Genomic DNA, 23,942 nt, shown 5'->3' with positions numbered 1-23,942 from the left:
GTAAAAGATGCAATAAGTTTTGAGGATCTGCAAACTGTAGGAGGTGTAACTTATGATACACTTCATGAAGCTGCTAAACACCGAGGATTATTACTTGACGACACTATCTGGAAAGGTACGATTGACGATGCAATCGTCCTTAATATGCCCAAACAACTATGGCAACTTTTTGCATACATATGTGTGTTTGGATGTCCTTCTGCTGCAGACAAATTATGGGATGAGAATAAATCTCATTTTATTGAAGATTTCTGTTGGAAATTGCACCGAAGAGAAGGTGCCTGTGTGAACTGTGAAATGCATGCCCTTAACGAAATTAAGGAGGTATTCACATTGCATGGAATGAAATGTTCACATTTCAAACTTCTGGACTATCCTTTATTAATGAATGCAGATACATGTGATGAATCGTACGAACGACAACAGGCAGAGGTTTTGATAAATTCTCTGAACGATGAACAGTTGGCAGCCTTTCAGACTATAACTTCAGCCATCGAAGATCAAACTGTACACCCCAAATGCTTTTTCTTGGATGGTCCAGGTGGTAGTGAAAAAACATATCTGTATAAAGTTTTAATACATTATATTAGAGGTCGTGGTGGTACTGTTTTACCCACAGCATCTACAGGAATTGCTGCAAATTTACTTCTCGGTGGAAGAACCTTTCATTCCCAATATAAATTACCAATTCCATTAAATGAAACTTCAATTTCTAGACTCGATATAAAGAACAAAGTTGCTAAAACTATTAAAAAGGCCCAACTTCTTATTATTGATGAATGCACCATGTCATCCAGTCATGCTATAAACGCCATAGACAGATTACTAAGAGAAATTATGAATTTGAATGTTGCATTTGGTGGGAAAGTTCTCCTTCTTGGAGGAGATTTTCGACAGTGTCTCAGTATTGTGCCGCATGCTATGCGATCAGCCATAGTACAAACGAGTTTAAAGTACTGTGATGTTTGGGGATGTTTCAGACAGTTGTCTCTTACAACAAATATGAGATCAGAGGATTCTGCTTATAGTGAATGATTAGTAAAACTTGGAGATGGCAAACTTGATAGCAGTTTTCATTTAGGAATGGATATTATTGAAATTCCCCATGAAATGATTTGTAATGGATCTATTATTGAAGCCACCTTTGGAAATAGTATATCTATAGATAATATTAAAAATATATCTAAACGTGCGATTCTTTGTCCAAAAAATGAGCACATTCAAAAATTAAATGAAGAAATTTTGGATATACTTGATTGAGATTTTCACACATATTTGAGTGATGATTCCATTGACTCAACAGATGATGCTGAAAAGGAAAATTTTCCCATTGAATTTCTTAATAGTATTACTCCTTCAGGAATGCCGTGCCATAAATTAAAATTGAAAGTGGGTGCAATCATCATGCTATTGAGAAATCTTAATAGTAAATGGGGTCTTTGTAATGGTACCAGATTTATTATCAAAAGATTATGACCTAACATTATCAAAGCTGAAGTATTAACAGGATCTGCAGAGGGAGAGGTTGTTCTGATTCCAAGAATTGATTTGTTCCCATCTGACACTGGCCTCCCATTTAAATTAATTCGACGACAGTTTCCCGTGATGCCAGCATTTGCAATGACTATTAATAAATCACAAGGACAAACTCTAGACAGAGTAGGAATATTCCTACCTGAACCCGTTTTCGCACATCGTCAGTTATATGTTGCTTTCTCTCAAGTTCGAAGAGCATGTGATGTTAAAGTTGTAAATACTTTATCTCAAGGGAAATTAGTCAAGCACTCTGAAAGTGTTTTCACTCTTAATGTGGTATACAGGGAGATATTAGAATGAGTTTAATCACTTTATCAGTCATTATTTGCATCAATGTTGTTTTTATATTATGAGTTTGTTATTGTTATATCATTTTATTATTTATTAATAAAATTATGTATTATTTTCATATACATTGTACTCATTTCCTTTTATCTCTCACACTTTTATTATAGAGAAAGGACAAATAGCAATATTAAAATATTTCCTCTAATTAATTCCCTTTCAATGTGCACAAATTTCGTGCACTGGGCCACTAGTTCTATATAAAAGGCTAATATGCAAATCGACTGAACGGCAGAACAACAGGTCGCTATGATGTGCACTGACCACCAGGAGGCAGATGCTCAACACAGGAGCTGCCCCCTGGTGGTCAGTTCACTCCCATAGGGGGAGCGCCCCTCAGCCAAAAGCCAGGCTCATGGCTGGCGAGGGCAGCAGTGTTGGCAGGAGACTCTCCTGCCTCCATGGCAGTGCTAAGGACCCCTCAGGGGATGTCTGCCTGCTGGCTTAGGTGGGGAGCGGGCCTAAGCTAGCAGGCCGACATCCCCCAAGGGGTCCTAGACTGCGAGAGGGCATAGGCCGGGCTGAGGGACAACCCCCTCCCCCCCCCCAGTGCACGAATGTCGTGTACCAGGCCTCTAGTATTGTAATAACTATGTATGGTGCCACTTGGGTACTGGAAATATCAGGGGGAACACTTTGTAAAGTATATGATTGTCTAACCACTATGCTATACACTTGAAACCCATACAAAATAATATTGGATGTAAATTGTAATTGAAAATACTATTTAAGAAAAAAAATTGAAAAGGACTACAAAAGAGTATCAACAAACCACTGTTAATGTTTTAGTAAAACAAAACACCAACTTAAATGTATTTAAACATAAAAAGAAATATTTGCTTCGAAAGTGTTTAGGAGTAGATTTTATGTATGTATATTGCAATCATTGTATGTTGCAAGCACGATCAGGCAGAAACTACTATTCATTTGGTTCATAAACTTTGCTAACTACCTTATTTTTAAGAAACATAATTCAGAACTTATTTATCTAACTATGGTTGCTTTTTCAAGGTGCTTTTTGGGAAGTAATCTACTTATTTAAAAAACCACCTATTAAGATATTTTTGGAACCCCTTGAGAAAAACAGCAGCACTTAGCAAGACCCCATCGCTAGCCTTTACCAACTCCCTCCGTCCGTCCCTCCCTCTCTCCTTTCCTCTTTTTCTGAAAAGCATTGTTGGAGTGAGAACCTGCATCTTTCTCTCCAGAGACAAGGTGGAGCCCCAACCATTGCCTGAACTGAGAGTGTGACCGGGAGGCACTGGGAAGTGAAGGGCTTGCCCTTGAAGGACCCAACCCCCAAGAACACAAGCTCCCCACCTAGGCTGGCTAATGTACATGATACGCTGTGACTGAGATTCCCTTACCCCCTTCCATCCCCGCGAAGCCATCCCCATCAACAAAAACCAAGAGCTGCGATCACAGACTTCATAATTCATAGGACCTGACATTTAAGAGTCATAGAACCTCAATAGGCAAGTCATTGGTGGTTCTTACCCTCAGTTTCTTCATCTGTAACATGGAATAATAATAGCTCATTATAATAATACTTGGTCTCTTTAAATAAGTCTCTTCCAAAAGTAAAGTCTTTCAGAATGTGGAGCTATTGGCCATTCACCCATGGACATCCAAACCCTGCATTAAGGAGCACTCTGAGCCCTGGCTGGTGTTGCTCAGTGGTTGGAGTGTTGGCCCGCACACTGAGCGGTCTCAGGTTCTATTCCTGGTCAAGGGCATGTACCTGGGTTGCAGGTTTGCTCCCCACCCCAGGTCAGGGACTTTGCAGGAGGCAACCAGTCAATGTGAGATCTCACATCAATGTTTCTCTCTTGCTCCCTCTGTCCCTCCCTCCCTCTCTCCTTTCCTCTTTCTCTGAAAAGCATTGGGGGAAAAGTATCCTGTGTTGAGGATTAACAAAAGAAAAAGAAGAAAAAAGGAGGGGGGAGCAGGGAGGAAGGGGGTGAGGGGAGGGTGAGGGGTGAGGGGAGGGTGAGGGGGTGAGGGGAGGAGGAAGGAGAGGAAGAGGGAGAGGGAGAGAGGCAAAGAGGAACCATAGGAATCCATATCTCCTCACAGACAACAGTGGCACTGGCAATCTCTGTGACCATGTTGGAACTCTGAAGTCTATTGAAGGCTTGCAACATTTAGGAGGTCTGAGTGAGTGGTAAATTGTGGTTGAGTTTGGTCAATTTTAGCTCTCGGGATAGTAGAATTCCCTACCCCCAGCCCTGGGGCAGGCAGCCAAGTACAAGTTCTGGGAGCAGCTTAAACACAGCTGGCAGGAGCCAGATGGGCAGAAAAAAAACCCAATCCTCTAAATAACAGGGATCTGTGTTAGGATTGCTGATTGCTGCTTCTGGTCACAGAGGTGCAGGCAGAGATGGTCAGCATTGTTACAATCTTTATTGTCATTTTTACAAACCCTGACTCTCACAGCTGAAGCAAATTCCAGGTGATTTTAAAAGCTGACACTTGTTTTTTATTCCTGTTTTTTCCCCTTCATATTTTCCTTTTCCTCCTTTTGGGAGCCAATTAAGGACTAGAACATTCTAAAACAACCATATATACAGAGGAATCTAGAAAGTCACAGTACATACCCAGGGAAAGGTGCAGGATCAGAAAACACGCGAGAAGACCTTAAGTTTACCCATCAGGTTGATCTCCAGCACAGAGATACCCTACAATAATACTTTTTTAAATTTTATTTTAAATAGGGACCCAGATTCAACCCAGAAGTTAATTGTTGGATCAACATCCAATTTCAAACACAATACCTTCACACTTAAAACACTTTGTTTTCAGAAAAATGACATTAGGTATGAGGCAGATTAGTCCTTGAACAACATGATGAGATTTTTTTCATAACAAAGCACAATAACTACTTACAATGTACAAACTCATAAGTTACTAAAATTGTTGTAATAGGCTTAGGATCACAGAAAAATTTAATAATCACTGAAACATAGACTTTTCTTGCATTGTGTACTGGCCTACCAAAATTCAGCATTAAAAAAAAATCATGGATTTGAGCACTTACTAGTGTCCTTTCTGAAACTTATTCTCAGAAAATTCACATTAGCAAGAGCCATGTGAAAGCTGTTCTTTCCCCATCACTTAAAAAGTAAAAAAAAAAAAAAATCCACAAGTTACTTATGGTACACATAAAATGAAAGTCATTCATATTCATCCACTATACTTCAATCCCAAACATCAAGGTAGTTCAACCTCCATGTTTATCCAATTGCTAGCCAACTCTTATAATGTCAACTCTTGTACAAGAACTAAGGACTAGTAAGTGCAGCTCATTAAACTTCATATACAGTAACCTGAAAATGCTGTTAATTACAACAGACATGGACAACAATTCTAATTGGAAATTTACCCTAAAGATATTACCAAGGAAATGCAAATCTGATTCTTGAGCTATGGTCCCAAAACTTCTTAGGACGATATTAACGGGCATGTTCACTGCACAGGTCAATCTTCCTTTTACAAATACCAACTAGATGGGCCACACAATTTAGTCTTAAAGAGTGGAAAGCAATCTTCTTAGATGCATGCAAACAACTTTAATATAAATTTCTGCACCCCTAGGTAGAAAATGTAATAGAAAAACCTGAATCATTTTCCCCCCTCACTTGGAAATGGATGTGGTAGGTGCCTTTAAAAATTAAGTTTAGGAGAAATAGTAGTTAACTGTTGAAGTTTCAGACTCCACTACCATAGGAAAAATATAATGAATAGCTGTTTCTTGATAAGCTTAAACGGTCAAAACAGAGCAATTGTTCCAGTTTTTGAACATTATAATAATGTTTTGAAATCTTATAAAATATGCTTTAGAAACCAAATGTCAAACTCAGAGGAAAGGGTTGGTCTTGAATAATTTTAGGAGTTACTGAAAGACAGAATTAGAACATGCGACAGGACTCAAGAAGCTCTTGCCTGTAGGAGCCCCTTCTGCCCCTGAAGGAAGGAATGTCCGTCGGGTCCATTTCATGCCGGTTGCTGTTGCTTCTTATGCGGCACATTGATAATGCACAACGGTTCAGTTCGTGTGAAGAAAAGTTCTTTCTATTCAAACATTACAATTTGTCTTGGTGCAGCCAGTGAGCGGCTTTGTTTCAGTTTCATGGACTATTCTGGGATGTCAAGAGTTATATTCTGAGCGCCCTTGTTCCACTCTCACCGGGATGTGGGCATCACCGGTGTTTAGACATGACTGACACCGCGCTGGTCCGAGCAGCAGCTGCTCTCAGCTCCGAGTCCCCGCGGACCGCCACCACCCACACCGTCCATTCTGTCCAGAGGCCGCTCCGGCAGCAGGGCCCATTTTGTTGGTCGACCTCTTCCTGGTCCTCGTCCTCCTCCTCCTCCTCCTCCTCCTCCGCCCAGTCCTTCTAGTCCTCATCCCCTTCCTCTTCCTCGGGCTCCCACGCTGCCCCGGAGACTGGGTGCAGACCAGGGTGAGCCCCCTCTACAATAATAATTTTAAAACAAAAACCAGCCCTGACGGGTTTGGCTCAGTGGATAGAGCGTCGGCCTGCGGACTGAAAGGTCCCAGGTTCCATTCCGGTCAAGGGCATGTACTTTAGTTGCAGGCACATTCCTAGGAGGGGGTGTGCTGGAGGCAGCTGATCGATGTTTCTCTCTCATGGATGTTTCTAACTCTCTCACCCTCTCCCTTCCTCTCTGTAAAAAAAACAACAACAACAAAAAAACAACACAACAACAACAAAAAAAAAACAGCAAAGGGGAAAAATCTGAGTTCCAAAGTTAACACATTATGAGATTCAAATGTCTAGCTTTCAACAACAATAAAAATTACAAGGCATATAAAAAAAGGGAAATATGGTACACTCAAAGGAAAAAACAAATCAATAGAAATGATTGCTGAAATAAATTACATCTAGAAAATTTTTACTTTAGAAAATTAACTTTCATTTGTAATGCTAACAGCAAGTCACCCAGGTAAAACATACATGGTGTCAAAACAAGCCAAAGGAAAATCATTTGGGCAAAAAAATGAAAAAGGATCGCAAATCAAATTTATAGAAAATATTCCTTTATTAACTTTTGGTCGAGAATATGTTTGTATATTTTCAGAAAACAACTCCGAGACATGTGGATTACTGCAACAGAGAGGAATTGACAGTAGTGCTCCAGCCATGAAGTCAGAAGAGAAACAGTCCAGAGATGGAAGACGCTGACGATGCCTTGCCATACTAGTAGTCAGCAGATATGCGTCACTGCAGATTGCCCAGGACCAAACCAGAGAGGGTCAGACCTGCAATACTACCATTTGTCCACCATCCAGAACTGAAATATCATTGCTGTTATGAACACATTAACAACTGTTGGACATAGAAACCGGGACTCAAAAGAACTGTTGGCCCAGAAAGAAACTCACTACAGACTGATTCATTTGCCTCTCAGCATAACTATTATTGCTTGTCTCATTTTCAGTTCCTATAAGTGTATTCCTAGTATCACATAAGCTCACTCATCTAGGGGAAATGATGAACAACATAGACTGAAGAACAAGAACAGCATCCATCAGACTGTCAGACCTCAGAGGGAAAGTAGGGGAGGGTGGGGACAAGGGAGATAGATCAACCAAAGGACTTGTGTGCTTGCATATGAGCCTAACCAATGATCATGGACAACAGGGGGAGGGGGGCTTGTGTGGGGGGGGGGATTGGGAAGGGAACGGGGGGAGGGGGTTGATGACAAATATGTGATACCTTAATCAATAAAGTAATTTTTAAAAAAAGAAAAAAAAATAGGATCATCAGCAGGTTACAAATGGTGCCTGTATATTACAAATGTGCCTGTATATTACAAAAACATTTTTTCATGTGCCTGTATATTACAAAACATTTTTATTTCAATAAAGATATGACTGTCTTGTAAAAAAAAAAAGAAAAATAGAAATGATTGCTGAGAAAGACCAGATAGCACACTTACTTAACAAAGAATTTAAAGCAACTCTCTTAAAGATGTTCAAAAACTTAGAAGAAGATGTACATAAAGTCAACAAAATGATGTATGAACAAAATGGAAATAGCAATAAAGAGATAGAAAGTAAAAAGGAACTGAAAAGAAATTCTGGAGCTGAAAATTATAATAACTGAAATTAAAAATTCATGAATGGGATTTGAGCAGGTAGAAGAAAGAATCAGTGAATTTAAAGATAGGAAAAATGAAACTCTTGAGTCTGAGGGATAAAAATAAAAAGTATTGAAGAAAAGTGAACAGAGCCTAAGGGACCTATGGTACACAATTAAGCAGACCAATACATACATTGAGGGAGTCCCAGAAGAAGGAGAGAGAGAAAGTGAGAGAGAGAGAAAAAGGGAGGAAGGGGTTGAGAGATTACTTGAATAAATAATGGTTGATAACTCCCCAAATTTGATAAAAGACATAATAATAAACTTCCAAGAAGCTCAATGAACTCCAAGCTAGAAAAACTTAGAGACCTACACCAAGACACATCAAATGCCAAATATAAAGAGAGAATCTTGAAAATAGCAAGAAAGAATAATTCATCACATGCAAAGGATCACCAATAAGATCACTAATAGACTTTAAAAAATATTTTTTTATTGATTTCAGAGAGAAAGGGAGAGGGGAGAGAGAGATAGAAACATCCATGATGAGAGAGAAACATGGGTCGGCTGCCTCCTGCATGTCTCCTACTGGGGATCGAGCCCACAACCCGGGCATGTGCCCTTGACCGGAATGGAACCTGGGACCCTTTGGTCTACACGCTGACGCTCTAATTCAGAGCCAAACCGGCTAGGGCACTAACAGACTTTTTATTAGAATCTTTGGAGTCCAGACAGCAGTAGGTTGATATATTCAAGGCACTGAAGGAAAAAGAGCTGTCAGCCAAGAATTCTATATCCAATAAAACTGTCATTCAAAAATGAAGGAGAAATTAAGAATTTTCCGACAAATAAGAGCTGAGGGATTTTGCTTCCATTAGACCTGTTCTGCAATAAATACTAAAGGAGTCCTCACATTGAAATGTAAGACAGTAGACAGCAACTCAAAGCCATTTGAAGAAATAAAGATATCTGGAAAAGGTAAATGTAAATATATGGACAATTACAAAGTAGTATTACTGTAACTTGGTTTATAATTCCACTTTTTGTTTTCTACATGATTTAAGAGACTAGTATGTAAAAAACAATTTATTATTTTATGTTTTGATCACATATGCATAAAGATGAAATTTAGTGATATCATAATTGACAGGAAGTGGTACGGGCTTTACAGGAGATAATTTTTGTATGTTATTGGAATTAAGCTGGTATAAATTCAAATTATAGTGTTATAAGTTTAGGATGTTCAGTTTTGCAAGATGAAAAATATTCTGGAGATGGATGTTGGTGATGACTGCACAATAATGTGAATGTACTTATATTACTGGACTATACATTCAAATAGTTAAAATGTTAAATATTATGTTGTATATATTTTATCACAATTTTTAAAAATACATATCTTTAAATAAAAAGAAAGAAAAGGCATCCTGTGTTCTCCAAGAAGACTCTTTCCCACCTCCTCTCTCTGTCCTCACTCCTGTCCACCTCACTTCTGGGGAGGAGAATATACACACATATTTGTATTTGTTCCCTAGCTGTTTCCTCTTAGTGAAAAGCAATGCTTTTTTTTATTATTATTATTGATTTATTTTTTTTTTACAGAGAAGAAGAGAGAGGAACAGAGAGTTAGAAACATTGATGATAGAGAAACATCAATCAGCTGCCTCCTGCACACCTCCCACTGGGGATGTGCCCGCAACCAAGGTACATGCCCTTGACCGGAATCGAACCTGAGACCCCTCAGTCCGCAGGCCGACGCTCTATCCACTGAGCCAAACCAGTCAGGGCGCAATGCTTTTTTTTTATTCCTATCTCTTTTTTTGTCATTTCTGAAGAGACCATACTACCAGCTTCTGCCTCTTGATCTTGAGGGGCATAATGGTGTGTACTATAAAGAAGCACGATATTTCTACTTACTTTGGTGCTTACATATACTCGCTGTTTTGAACATGACATGGTTAGGCAATCGTCCCCTTGGAGCCTCTGCAGAGGATGGGACTGGCTTTTTAATGGTATTAAACAGGAAATGACATGATGACCCTGTTTCCATTTTCAGCATCTTCCCTAAATCAGGAAGTTCTTTTCCCCTACCAAACAGTGAGCCAGATAAACCCTTTCCTTCACCCCAGCTCACTAATAGTTCCACAGAGCACAGAACTAAGGCCATAAGAATAGCTCACTACACGGTAAAGACTCTGACTTCAGCCTCAGAGCCAAGAATGCAAAGGAGAGGCATGAGGAGAGAGGGAAGGAGAAGGAGGAGGGGGAGGGAAGAGAGAGAAGGAGCAAGAAGACAGACAGAAAAAGAGGAGAGAGGACACTCGTTGGGGAATAAGTAGGAAGAGACCTTTGGCAGATATAGAAGCAACAGATTTCTAGAATACTATGGGCAAGGACTCTGCTCTTAAACTTGGAGCATTCATCTAAGCAGAGAAGGGAGCCTACTACAAATAGTATTAAATGCTCTGACAAAATAAAGAAACACACATTAAGAAATTGGACATTGAAATCAGAATCCCTGGGAAATTACTTATAATTTCTTAGTATTGTTTCCAGGTTAACTGTACAGACATTTACTGCATGTACTAGTAGCTCCTGTCTTGTTTGAAGGGATTTAAGCCATTTTCAATGAATCCCTTTGTTGTCTTCATGAAGTCCCAAGAGTAGGACTCTATATCAGTGGGTCCTTCTGTCTACTACAGTAAAAAAGCAAAAACAAAAACAACCCCCCAAAACTAGAACCCAATGTGGGTAAAGACAGATTAAGTGGCTCTGCTATCATGCTTTATCCAGAGCTGGTTTTCCTCCCTCAAATTTTAGTAGCAATGCCTGTGCACTTACTGACTTGCCACTAACAGAAAATCATTAAAACGGCTATCTACATATACCACATAGTGTGTTTTCGAGTCTAGTTAACCTCTGCCCTTCACCCAGGAACTGAAGCCACAATGGCTCTGCCCTCTTGGAAGGCATTTGTTCAGGACTGTGATCCTAGTCTGAGTGTCTCTGCAGGGGTGGAGGGAGGAGAGGGAAACCAAGGACAGAAATCTATGCACGTTGCATTAATGCTCTGTCCCAGCATTGAGCTTCCACATATGTTTGTGATTAATCGTTTCAACAACTCTGAGAGGTTGGTGTTACTATGTCCACTTTCCAGATGGGGAAACAGACTAAGAGATGGGAAAGCCAAAATTCCAATTGAGTTCTGTCCTACTTCAGGGTCTATGATATTTTCATAGGAGGTTTGTGCCAACATCACCAAATACTAAGCCTTTACTCTCAGCCTCAAACCATGCAGAATATTCCTAAAGACACTTTTGATAATAGCCTTATTTAAGGCACACCAAGGAGTTGTAGGAATGGTATTGGTAATAGGAAGAGAGACAGATGGAATGAAGACAAGAACTGACATGCTCTTACCATGATAAAGTCAGTGTGCCTAAGACTGTTTCAGGTCTGTGTATGTTGCATTGCCAGGCCAAGATTTGGCTCAAAGGCTACCTGACCCCTGTGCTATCCCCACCCTCCCAAATCCCCTTGGCACAATTAAAAGGGTTTCATGTGCCTAACTGCCATCTCAGGACTGAATGTATTCCCTCCCTCTACGCCACCTCACTCAGGCAGAAGTCTCCTGATTGGGTAGAAAGGCTCCTGAGCTGAGGAGGTCTCTGCCCACCATGCCAGAACCTACCCAGCATTTCAGATTGTGTGGCTTCAGTTCAGAGGGCTAGAGGGGCAGAGCCAAGAAGACCTGCTAAAAGGTGACCCTGGAATAGTAGAAACCCATGTGCATCCTGCCAGATGGACCTACTGGTCTAACTCCCTGACCAGTAATTCTTAAAGGTTTTGGTCCTGGGACCTCTTTGTTTTAACAACTATTATTGTTTTGAAGACCACCCACCCCCAAGGAGCTTTTGTTGGTATGGTTTATATCTATTGATATTTACCATAATGGAAATTAAAACAGAAAATCTAAAATATTTATTTATTTATTCAAGTTTTAAAAAAAATTACATGTTACCATTTTTAAAACCTTTTATGGAAAAGCCCTATATTTTCCAAAGCAAAGGAGAATTAGTCAAAAAGGTAGCAATGATTTACATAATTTGCACATTTTTTAAAAAAATATATTTTATTGATTTTTTACAGAGAGGAAGGGAGAGGGATAGAAAGTCAGAAACATCCATGAGAGAGAAACATCGATCAGCTGCCTCCTGCACACTCCCCACTGGGGACATACCTGCAACCAAGGCACATGCCCCCGACCGGAATCGAACCCGGAACCCCTAAGTCCGCAGGCCAACGCTCTATCCACTGAGCCAAACCGGCCAGGGCAATTTGCACATTTTTTAATGACTAGCTTAAAGAACAGCTGATTCTCATATCTACTCCTACATTCCATCAGTTGTGACATGTGCTGAAGGTTATGAAGAAAAGCCAGCCTCACATAGATATACAGTTGGAAAAGGGAGGAGCATTTTTTAACAGCCTTTTCAGATGACTGTAGACACTTTTTAAAAAATTCTACACAGAAACTCAACTGGATTTAGTTTCTTTCAGGTAGTTACAATGTGGAATCTGAAAACTCGTCAACGAACTTTTCAGACTCTGTTACATTACAGTTGGTTTATCTTGCACTTTGCATGGATCTCTTACCCACACATGATTTTGTGACATCATGATTGGTTGTTCGGAAAATGAGTTCATCGCTTTTATTATCCATTATAAAAAACGTTTGTTTCCCTGCTGATCTCAAGGTATCAAGCATTCCTAAATTACAATATTCCCTTCAAAATTTAGATTTGAACATTAATAACACATTCTTTTCATTGTTTTACTTGAAGTCAAAGACTCACTTCAATGATTTGCAAGAAAATGCCTACTAAATGCCCAAATATGAATGTTCATAGTTTATCAGTCATTCTTCTAAAAATGATGTTTCATGGAAAAAGCAGTGAATTTAACTCACAACTCAACAACCAACCAAGTGCTTTTCCTCAATGCAGCATCATGCTTTTGTAGTAGAAGTGCTGTAGGCATACTTCCTGTTGGTGACACAGAATCTTAAAAGCCATGTACTCAAGGGTTGTGCAAATGTCCACAAAGTGAAAAGGCAAATAATGTCTTAATATTGTTATGAAAATGGTTTGGACATGATGAACTCCCAGCCCCTTCCCTAGTCTCTTCGATCATTGGGCACCGCTATCCTACCAGTAATAATTGCTAAAGCGTGGTGTGTGCTTTAACCTAAAGGGGGCGCTCAAGGCTTTCTGAATCTCTTCCCCTCCCTCTCCTTTCCTGTTCACCCTCCATTCATACCTAAGAACCAGAGGCCGGTGTGGGAGACCCAAAGGGACCCTAACTTTAGAGCTTAAAGTTCTCCACTTCGGACAATACCCTCACTTTTCTTCATTCAGTTATTATGTGACTCACTTGTTTACCTTAGGTTCGAAATACAGTACATCTCCTTTACTGTTCCAATTACCCAAGATCCAGTGTCTCCTTCTTAATAAGGTTTTCACCCACATGAAGGGTCCAAATGGGCCTCTGTGCCTGGAGAGAGGAGTGGGCTGGAACTCAAGGAGGCCACGGCGGCCACTGCTTTGTCACATGGAGTCACTATTAAAAATGGGTTCATATACAGTGTTTTCCAAACCAATTTGACCTTGGAACCTTTTAAAATCATGTATCTTAAATACTTCCAAAACAGAACACTGGTTTGAGAAATAGCAGCGTAACGAATACAATATTATAAATATTAAAAATGTTTCTATAAATTTAGTAACCTTTTAATAACAACGAACAAAAGCAGGTCTCGCACAGTGTGACAGAGGCTGCTCCCAGAATGCTGCCAGCTCTCTATCCAGACCCACACCCTCAACAATCTGTCCAAGCCCACTCTCTCCATGGGAACACAGTCTTTAATTTACACCCCATACGCAGCCATTGAGAAAGGAATAGAGAAGGTGTTTGAAGAAATAATGGTAGAAAACTTCCCTAACCTGGTAAAGGAAAAAGTCACACAATTTCAGGAGGCACAAAGAATCCCAAATAAGAAGGACCCAAACAGACCCACACCCAGACACATTATAATTAAAATGCAAAAAATTAAAGACAAAGAGAGAATCTTAAAGGCAGCAAGAGAAAAGCAAACTGTTACCTAAAAAGGAGTTCCCATAAGGCTGACATCTGATTTCTTATCAGAAACTCTATAGGCCAGAAGGGAATGGCATGAAGTACTCAATGTAATGGAAAGCAAGGATCTGAGACCAAGATTACTATATCCAGCAAGGCTATCATTAAAAATAGATGGTCAAATAAAGAGCTTCCCAGACAAAAAAAAGCTAAAGGAGTTCATCACCACCAAGCCAGCATTACAAGAAATGCTAAAGGGATTGCTGTAAGGGATTGCTGAGAAGAAGAAACAGGGAGAGAAACCTAGCCATACAGAATTAAAATGGCAATAAATAAGTACCTCTCAATAATAACCCTAAGTGTTAATAGATTAAATGCTCCAATCTAAAGGTGTAGGTTAGCTGAATGGATACAAAAACATGACCCAACTATATGCTGTCTACAAGAGACCCACCTCAAAACAAAAGACACACACAGGATGAAAGTGAAGGGATGGAAAAAAAATTTCCATGCAAATGGAAAAGAAAAGCAAGCTGGAGTAGCAATACTCATATCTGACAAAATAGACTTTAAAAGCATAATGCTAAGCAAAATAAGCCAGTCAGAGAAAGATAAATATCATATGATATCACTCATTTGTGGAATATATGGACAACATAAACTGATGAAAAAAAATAGAGCCAGAGGGGGGGAAAATATTCTAGAATATAATAAAAGTAATCCTGTTGTTTGTAGATTTTTAATATTTCCTACAACTTTTGTGATATCATACTATGTTAGTACAGTTTGGGTAATATTACTATACTTAATATTTTTTATTCTTAAAATATTAATGTTTATTGCATATAATATTATTATATACTAGAGGCCCGGTGTACAAATTTCGTGCACTGGGGAGGGGGTGTCCCTCAGCCCAGCCTGCACCCTCTCCAATCTGGAACCCCTTGGGGGATGTCCAACTGCTGGTTTAAGCCTGATCCCTCTCACAATCTGGGACTGCTGGTTCCTAACCACTCACCTGCCTGGCTGCCTGATTTCCCCTAACGACTCTACCTGCCAGCCTGATCACCCCCAACTGCCCTCCCCTACCGGCCTGATTTAAAATAATGTATAGACTTTATTTTTTAGAGCTGTTTTAGGATTACAGAAAAATTTATTGGAAAGTAGAGTTTCCTGCCTCCTCTCCCCACCCTGTTTCCCCAGTTATTAACTTTTGGTATTAATGTGACACATTTGTTACAACTGACAAGCCAACATTGACTCATTATTATTAACTAAAGGCCATAGTTTAAATTAGGTTTCATTCTCTGTGTTATATATTCTATGAACTTTGACACCATAGTACCATACAGAATAGTTTCATTATTCTAAAAATTCTCTGTGCTCTGCCTACTCATCCCTCCCCCTAATCCTTTTTACTGTCTGCATAGTTTTACCTTTTCAAGAATGTCATATAGTTGGAATCATACAGTATGTAGCCTTTTCAAATTGGCTTCTTTCACTTAGCAATATGCATTTAAGTTTCCTCCATTCCTTTTTGTGGATTGATAGCTCATTTTTTTCATTGCTGAGTTAATATTCCATTGTGTGGATATACCACAATTTATCTATCCATTCACCTACTGAAGGACATCTTGGTTGATTTCAACTTTTGCCTTTAAATTTATTTTTAATTAGCTCTTTGCCACATTTACTGGGAGGATGAGAACCATTCTCAGCAGTCAGACTATTGACATCCCAGCAAATGTCAAAATCACTCTGAAGGGACCCACAGTTATTACGAAGGGCCCCAGAGGTACCCTGTAAAGGGACTTCAGTCATTAGTGTAGAACTCTGTCTCAGGGGGCCGGGGGAGGGGGAGAAGAGGCTTCAGGTTGACAAATGTTGGGGAAAAAGAAAGGAACTGGCTACCTTCGCACCATCCGCAGTCACGTATATAACATGATCAAGGAGTTGCACTGGGCTTCCCTTACAAGATGAGTGTGTGCTCACTTCCCCATCAATGTCATCATTCAGGAGAACAGTTCTCTTGCTGTAATCTGAAATTTCTTAGGCAAAAATACATCTGCAGGGTTCAGATGAGGTTAGGCATTGTTTGTTCAGTATCTCAAACCCCCCCAAATGAGTTAATTCTTAAAAGAAAACGACGTTGAACTTGTATCAAATTCAGCTGCTTTTATTCATCAAGTCACAACAGTTGAAAACAAGGATATCAGAACATGTTTGGGTGGTATCTGTGCTTCTGAAAAAGGAACAGTTCAATAGGCTAATGAAAAAGATTTAAGCTGTCCAGTTACAGAAGCAGCAAGATGTTGGAAGATTTCTCACATTTATTTGTGATATTTAAAGATGCAATAAAAGCCATGTATTGATTGGGGGGAAATTATTTTTAATTATATAACTGAAACATACAGTATTCATTTCCTTCTTATTACTCCACTTTCTCCAAGTTTACCACATTCCAATTCCTCAAAGTTAGTAGCATAAAACAACAATAAACATTTAATATTTTGTGCAGCTTCTGAGTGCTGGGAACTTGGGAGTGGCTTCGTTGGGTGGTTCTGACTCGGTTTCTCATGAGGCTGGAGTGAGAAGCCTACAGTCATCTGAAGGCTTGGATCCACTTCAAGGAGGCTAACCTGGTGCTGGTTGCGCCACAGCTGCCTGCGTGTTCTCACAACATGGGCACTGGCTTCCCCAAAGCAGGTGGGAACCCTTCACGCCTTCCATCGCTCGCCTCAGCAGTCCCCCAGTCATGGTCACAATCTTCTACTGGTGACACGGGTTATGGGGAGAGCAGGACTAGCAGGAGACCAATCACTGGGGACTACTTGGGAAGTGACTGTCCTATAGAGCAACGCGTGGATTTGTTTTATGGTTCTTTTGGACATTTTTATATTTGGAGAAAGGAAAAATTTAAAATTTTAATAAAATTAAGGTTAACTGATACTCACAAAGTAAGCAGTATTAAAACAAATCCCATGCCAGTTTGTAGCAAACTATCTGTGTTGAGGAGTTTTAACCCTCATAAGAATGGAATACTAAAATTATTAAATATGAATATATAGTATGAGAGTCTAAAATTTGTGTAAATTAATAAATACGCTTGAACGAGGGAATATTGCAGTAATAAATCAACTCCCACATATTTAACATCTCACAAAAACACCCTAGATTTATCACAGTGCTGGCTATGTTCTAAGATTTTTCTCCTAAAAACACACACAAACAAACCGTAGTTGCCCATATTCTGATTTATGCAAGACTTGGTCTCATACATTTGACCCCGGGACGTTGGTCTTCGGATTATTTACAAACAGATGTTTGCCTTACACTAGTGTTGTTTTTGTGAGCTCCAAGCGGAGGCTCTAGTGGTTTTGACGTGCCACGTCAAAGTGTCCAGGAGGGAGCAGAGAAAAGATAAACACGGTGCAGGTTTCCTGCAGCAGCTGCCAGAAAGGCCTAGGACAGGAGGCCCGGCTGCAGGCGCACACAGCGGTCACGGCACTGCCCGTCAGCGCCTCCAACCCCGCCCCGCACGGTGCCCACGAGCTGTTTACTGTCCTGGACTTCACAGGGCGGAGATATTGATCGCGAGTGAGTGCAAACTTTAGAGTACAACAGTGTGATCATCCGGAAGAAAACTCACGTCAAAACACTGCGGTGCTTCCCATGTCATAGGTACACATGTCCCGTGACCACTGGCCTTGGTTCTTCCACGCTGCTGCCCTTTGCAATCCAATCACACACACGCCCGGGTCCACAGCCCATATTGAGAGTTCAGGCGCCGAAGACATTAGAATCTTGGAACAGAGAGAAAGTGGTGACAAAGGGAAGCTGGGGAGACAAAACGACTCAATCAAAACATGAGTACTTACTATGTGCAAAGCTTTATATTTCCCATGGCATGTATCATTATCAGGTATGTTTATATTTTATGTGTTGGGCCTGTTTTTTTTGTTTGTCTCCCACTTTCAGACACTAGAATGCCAGCTCCCTGAGGCAGGGATTTGTGTCTGTTTTGTCAACTGCTGTGTCCCCAACATCTAGAAGAGCGTCTGACACATAGTACACACACAATAAATATGTGTTGGATTAATGAATGAAAGCACTATGCTAATCTCTACTAATAAAAGGGCAATATGCAAATTGGTCATGACCCCCTCACAGTAACAATCGAACATCAGGCTGCCTGAGGTGACCAGGCCGGTAGGGGGGCCAGTTAGGGGTGACCAGGCCAGGCGGGGGGGCAGTGAGGGGCAACCAGGCCAGCAGGGGGGACAGTGAGGGGCAACCAGGCCAGCAGGGGGGACAGTGAGGGGCAACCAGGCCAGCAGAGGGGGACAATGAGGGGCAACCAGGCCAGCAGGGGGGGCAGTTGGGGGCGACCAGGCCGGCGGGGAGGGGGGGCAGTTAGGGGCAATCAGGTTGGCAGGCAGAGGCGGTTTAGGGGTGATCAGGCTGGCAGGGGGAGCAGTTAGGGGCGATCAAGCAGGCAGGCAGGTGAGCAGTTAGGAGGCAGTGGACCCGGATTGTGAGAGGGATGTCCAACTGCTGGTTGGACATCCCCTGAGGGTTCCTGGATTGGAGAGGGTCTAGGCTGCACTGAGGGGACCCCCCATGCATGAATTTTGTGCATTGGGCCTCTAGTAGGTAATAATAGAAAAACAATGACTGTGTGTATGCACACATGCTGGGCTGTGTGCAAGGGTTTTCCTCTTTAGGTGGCACTGACTTATCCCATTTAACAGATGAAGAAACTGCAGCTCAGAGAGGTCATGTAACTTGCAGAAATAGTAGCCCTGGGGTTTAAATCCAGGTATTCTCTCTCCCAGGTCTTTTTTTTTTTTTTCAATCCTCACCTGAGGATATGTTTTCCATTGTTTTTCAGTGAGAATGGAAGAGAGGGAAGGAGGGAGAGAGCGAGAGAGGGAAAGGAAAAGAAGAATGGATGGTTGCTTTTAATTTTGGGTTATTAGATTGCATACTGAGAGTGTGAACAAAATCTTTGCTGGTTAAACAAGAGACTGAACTCTTTTAGCTTCAAAAGAGAAAGGACACTTGCTTTCCCAACCTGAATAGCCAATGGGACGATGATAGTTGCTGCAGATCCCCAAATCCAGAATGGCGGATTGGGTGCTGAGAGTCCCAGAGACGGGTGCTGAGAGGCGTCAGTGTGGTAATGCAAACTAAAAGAGTTCTTTGTGAAGGGCAGGGCACCCGGAAGTGCGTTTGCCTGGGAAAGGGGCCTGTGCCTTTGAAGACATTGGGGTTCCAGTGGTGTCCGGGAAGGTCTTGCTGGCCCTTGCTCAGGTATTCTTAGGTGACTAAGCATCTGTGTGGAGCTGCCTGAGGGAAAATTCCCTCTAGGGCATGAAGCGGTCCTCTAGGCTAGGGAGATTCACCGCATGTGGCTCATCCAGAGACATGCATGTAAAGGCTGTTTTTTTCCTAGAAGTTTGTTCAGACTCTATAGATCGCAAAGGAAAACGAAAGTTAACATGGGAAGTCATGCCTCCGAGGCTAACAAGCCCCATGGCAGTCAGCCGTCCATCGATGCTTCTGCAGGAAGATGGCTAAGATGAGGATGCTTTGATACTTCTAAATTAATCTTTCTCATGCACCATTAGAAAAAGTTAGCTATAAATTTAGGCAGAATGAAAGCAAAGCATACTTAATTGGTCTCTTGAAGCTTCAAAACTTTTAGATAAATGGATCACCTATGATGTAGTTTAGGCAGCAACCCAATTCTTTGAAGTATTAAAAACAGCTGACCTGTATAAGCAGCACTTATACTAAAATTGGAACAATACGGAGATCAGCATGGCCCCTGAGCAAGGATGGCATGCAACTTCTGAAGCATTCCATATTTAAAACAAACAAACAAACAAACAAAAAGCAACAGCTGACCTTTTTTTAAAAGGGGAAACTTGTCAGGGACAACTACAAATTTTGTCTTCTTATCCCAACTGCCAAAATAAAATTTGAATTCAACTGTTTTTTGGGTTTTTTTATAATCTAGTGAGTTTTTCTCATGGCTAAAAGGTGTGTGTGTGTGTGTGTGTGTGTGTGTATGTACTGTAAATGTGAGATAATTTTCTACCTCCAGATGGTACTGTTAAAATTAATTAAATAAGTTAAAGTTAATTTATTTAAAGGCAAGCCCTTATAAAGATTGAGTATTCTAAAAATTATCAGAAATTAGAAACTAACTCAAAACCTTTTCATGATCACATGCTCTAAAATTAATCCTAAGTAAATGAAAGCTTTAAATTTGTTGGTTTAAGTAAGACAGGTATGTCCTTATTTTACCTAGGTTTACAAAAAAAAATTATCATTAATTGCTGAACATAATTTACCTACATTTGGCTTCTTATTACAAAGAAATGAAAAGATAAATTTGGATTTGTTCTGTTTTTGTTGTTGTTGTTGTTGAGGATGCGTATGTTTCTAAAATTATGAAATGTATTTGACAGTAAAAGAGCCTATGTTTCTAGAGGTTATAGAATGTCTTTACAAATCTGCCAAACTAAAGAATGCCAATTGCTTACTTCTTAGTTTTCCTTAGAAACTGAGATTTTAAGGGTTAAAAATCTCAGTAAACTTAGGGATAACTTTGCAGTGTTCCGGAAGGGCCCCTAGAACCCCTCAACAGATTTGCTTTTATGTTAAATTGCATGGGAAGCATTATTTTAAAAATGATTTTTAAAAAACCACACCAAACTCCTAGCGTAGATTATATGGGTAAACAGTGGTTGTAAATTAAATGAATGTCAGGACTATGGGCAACCCAGGACGGCCACTTGGTTCTTCAATGCTCCCTGGCAAACCCCATTTTTCAGTTTTTGCCTTCCTTCATGCATCATAGTGCTTTAAGGCTGAACTTAAATTAGATGAAAGAACTTAGGAGCTGACAATATTGTAAGGCGAAGCAAGCAGTGGGCCTGCGAGTTTGACATGCTTGTGTACACTATTGTCAAGGTTTGATCAAGTCACTTCAAGAAAATGCCAAGTTGGTATTGCTTCCTTTCACAGTGAGCTCCCAGGAGGCAAAAACTTAAAGGTCATTGATTGGCACCAAGATATTTTGTTTATTGGAAGGGACATAAAATAAAAGACATTCTCCAACCTCATTGAAAGGGACCTTAGGCACCTAACCGTGAATGGACATCCACCCCTGTCTCTGACACTCACCTCCACCTACAACTCCTTCAAAGGCTCCTCAAGGGCGAGTAGCTTCTGACAACAGGAGTAGACGGCTACCCAAGATGTTGCCAGGCCTGTATCCTTACAGATTGATAGTGAATTCAGAAACTATTTAATTTTCTTTACCTGTCAGCTAACGATATTCATTATAATAAATTATACTTGTTCTTTAGGTTTTTCTATATAGTCCAACTGCTTATGATTACTGAACATGTATAAGATACCATTAATACTCTGTTTATGACTTATATAAATGTTATACTAGATGCAAAATACAAAAAAAAAAAAATTAGACTGATGGCAAAACTCAGATCATGATCGCTCACAGGATAGAAATGATCCAGAGTGTTTATTCTCAATGAAGGCCATAAGCCCTGACTGCCTTCCATTTACTTGCCTTTCTCTCTTGGGAAAATTGGGCCTCAACTCACATGCCATAATTACACTATTGTTCCATCCCCAGTGGTCCATTATTTCAACAAGACAGCGTTGATACCAAGAAGTCCTAGGAATGAGGCTTTCCAGTGCTGTGAAACCACACTATCCGACTGAAGGGCTGGTCATCAGTGCACTCTTCTGATTGATTTATGACCAAAAGGGAGACTTGTGGAAGCAAAAGCGATGCTGTAATAAATCATAAATACCTAACTGGGCAGGTCATAGTGGATAGTCACCCCCCAGGCCTATAAAAAGGTTTATCTTTGTCTTAAACAAGCCCTGACCATTTTTTCTTGTGCATCTAAACGAATACACCTTTGAAATGCCAGAGTAATTCTCTTTTTCAGACTCTTTAGAGGGAGGTGTAACCACCCCCAAGGGAGCACGTAATCTTGTCAACTATCCTTGCTTTCTGCCCCCTTCATGTCGTCTTCCTTACATCCCCCCTGAATTTTAAATGTGTAAAAACCCCTGCGAAACTATCATTCTCCAGAGCATTTGAGACCTTGCTCCCCAGCCTATTGTCAGTTTGGCTCAAATAAACTCTTATAAAAATTCTCTATAGGTTTGGAGCTTTCTTACATTCACAATGGCGATCATGGTGAAGATGATAGTGATGTTGTTTCGCTGTGGGGTTCTTTCTCAAACAAAATGCGTTAAACAGAAAAATGCAGTTTCTCAGCTAGGTTTGGAGCAGAGTGCCTGGGGCCCTGCTGTCAAAGCTCATATCTGCCCAAGGGGCTCCGAGGGGAGCTCTTCAGGAAATGACTTCCTGAATAGAGGAGAGGGGCATGGAAAAGTGGCTCAAGTCAAATTATGTCAAGGAGTTGGACCATAGTTGGTAGATGTTCATAGTTGGTGTCAAAGCAGGGATCAGGTAAAATTCCTCCACCAGGGCTATGCCAATGGCCGGGAGGAGGGTCATGCTAGGTGACACAGTGCTATGAAAAATAAAGAATGGACCCCAAAGCCACTACTACAAAGGGAAGAATGGGCACAGAAATAAGATCACGCAGCCAAAGGTAGCCAATGAGAGGGAAGAGTCAAGTGTTGTAATGAATCCAGTTTTTTAGATGTTGAATCCTTCCGTTGCTTTTTTAGATTATGGTGAAACATATATAACATAAATTTTATCTATAATTGCTTTTTAAATTTTACTATTTTATAAAATTAAAAGATATTTGCACAAAATAAAGAATTCAAACAGTACAAATAATCCACGGTGAAAAGTAAGTTTCCTTCTCACCTCAGATCCCCAGTCCCTTTAGTTCCACTGCCCAGATCCTTGTTTACAGGATAGTTCCAGAAATGTATCAGGTGTCAACAAGCAGTTATGTTTTATATATATTAATCTTTTTCAAATAAATATTTTGTCCTTTGTTTATTATTTGTTTGTTTCCCACTGAACAAGCCAACCAGGTTTTTTCTTTTGGAGGAAGTAGATGAAAAGGAGAAAATTCAGAATTGTAAAGTTCAGAGTACCTGCCATGTGACTGGAAGAAAAGCAGGCAGGGAGGAAATAGTCAAGCTGTGGAGTCAGACCTTGAGCCAAATGCTGGCTCTGCCACCTTGGGCACACTTTTTGACCTAAACCACAAGTTTGTATTTTTTAAAATTTCACACAGTGTCATGGTTCTCAATGGGGAGGAGTCAAACCACCACCCAAACAAGGGTGTTTGCAAACAGGGGTATAGATATTTTTGGTTGTCAAAATTACTGGGGCTGCTAGCAGCATTTTGAGGATCGGGCTCACAGATGTTCAAGATGTTAGATGCCCTAACCAGTTTGGCTCAGTGGATAGAGCGTCGACCTGTGGACTCAAGGGTCCGAGGTTTGATTCTGATCAAGGGCATGTACCTTGGTTGCAGGCACATCCCCAGTAGGGGATGTGCAGGAGGCAGCTGAGTCGATGTTTCTCTCTCATCGGTGTTTCTAACTCTCTATCCCTCTCCCTTCCTTTCTGTAAAAAATCAATAAAATATATATTTTTTTAAAAAGATGTTAGAATTTGCAGCAGATGGTCACAACAAAGAATTATTCTGCTCAAATGCCAATAGCATTTGCACTGGGAAACATCAACTTAGTAGCACACAGTTACACCAAGAGCCTTCCATTTCCCATGCTGCATAACCCCTCACCTCTGAGGTAGCAACATAGCTGCAAGTGCTGTGGATG

At 40.6% G+C, this 23,942-nt stretch overlaps 1 pseudogene; it reads left to right on the top strand.

Annotated features, from left to right (window-relative positions):
• Positions 1 to 19,900: 19,900 nt before the first annotated feature.
• Positions 19,901 to 19,997, top strand: LOC114227570 (U6 spliceosomal RNA; annotated as a pseudogene).
• Positions 19,998 to 23,942: the final 3,945 nt, after the last annotated feature.

Source organism: Eptesicus fuscus, chromosome 9 (genome assembly GCF_027574615.1).
Source record: "Eptesicus fuscus isolate TK198812 chromosome 9, DD_ASM_mEF_20220401, whole genome shotgun sequence".
Lineage (NCBI taxonomy): Eukaryota > Metazoa > Chordata > Mammalia > Chiroptera > Vespertilionidae > Eptesicus > Eptesicus fuscus.
Note: the sequence above shows the minus strand (reverse complement) of the source record. Positions and strands in the feature narration are given on the sequence as shown.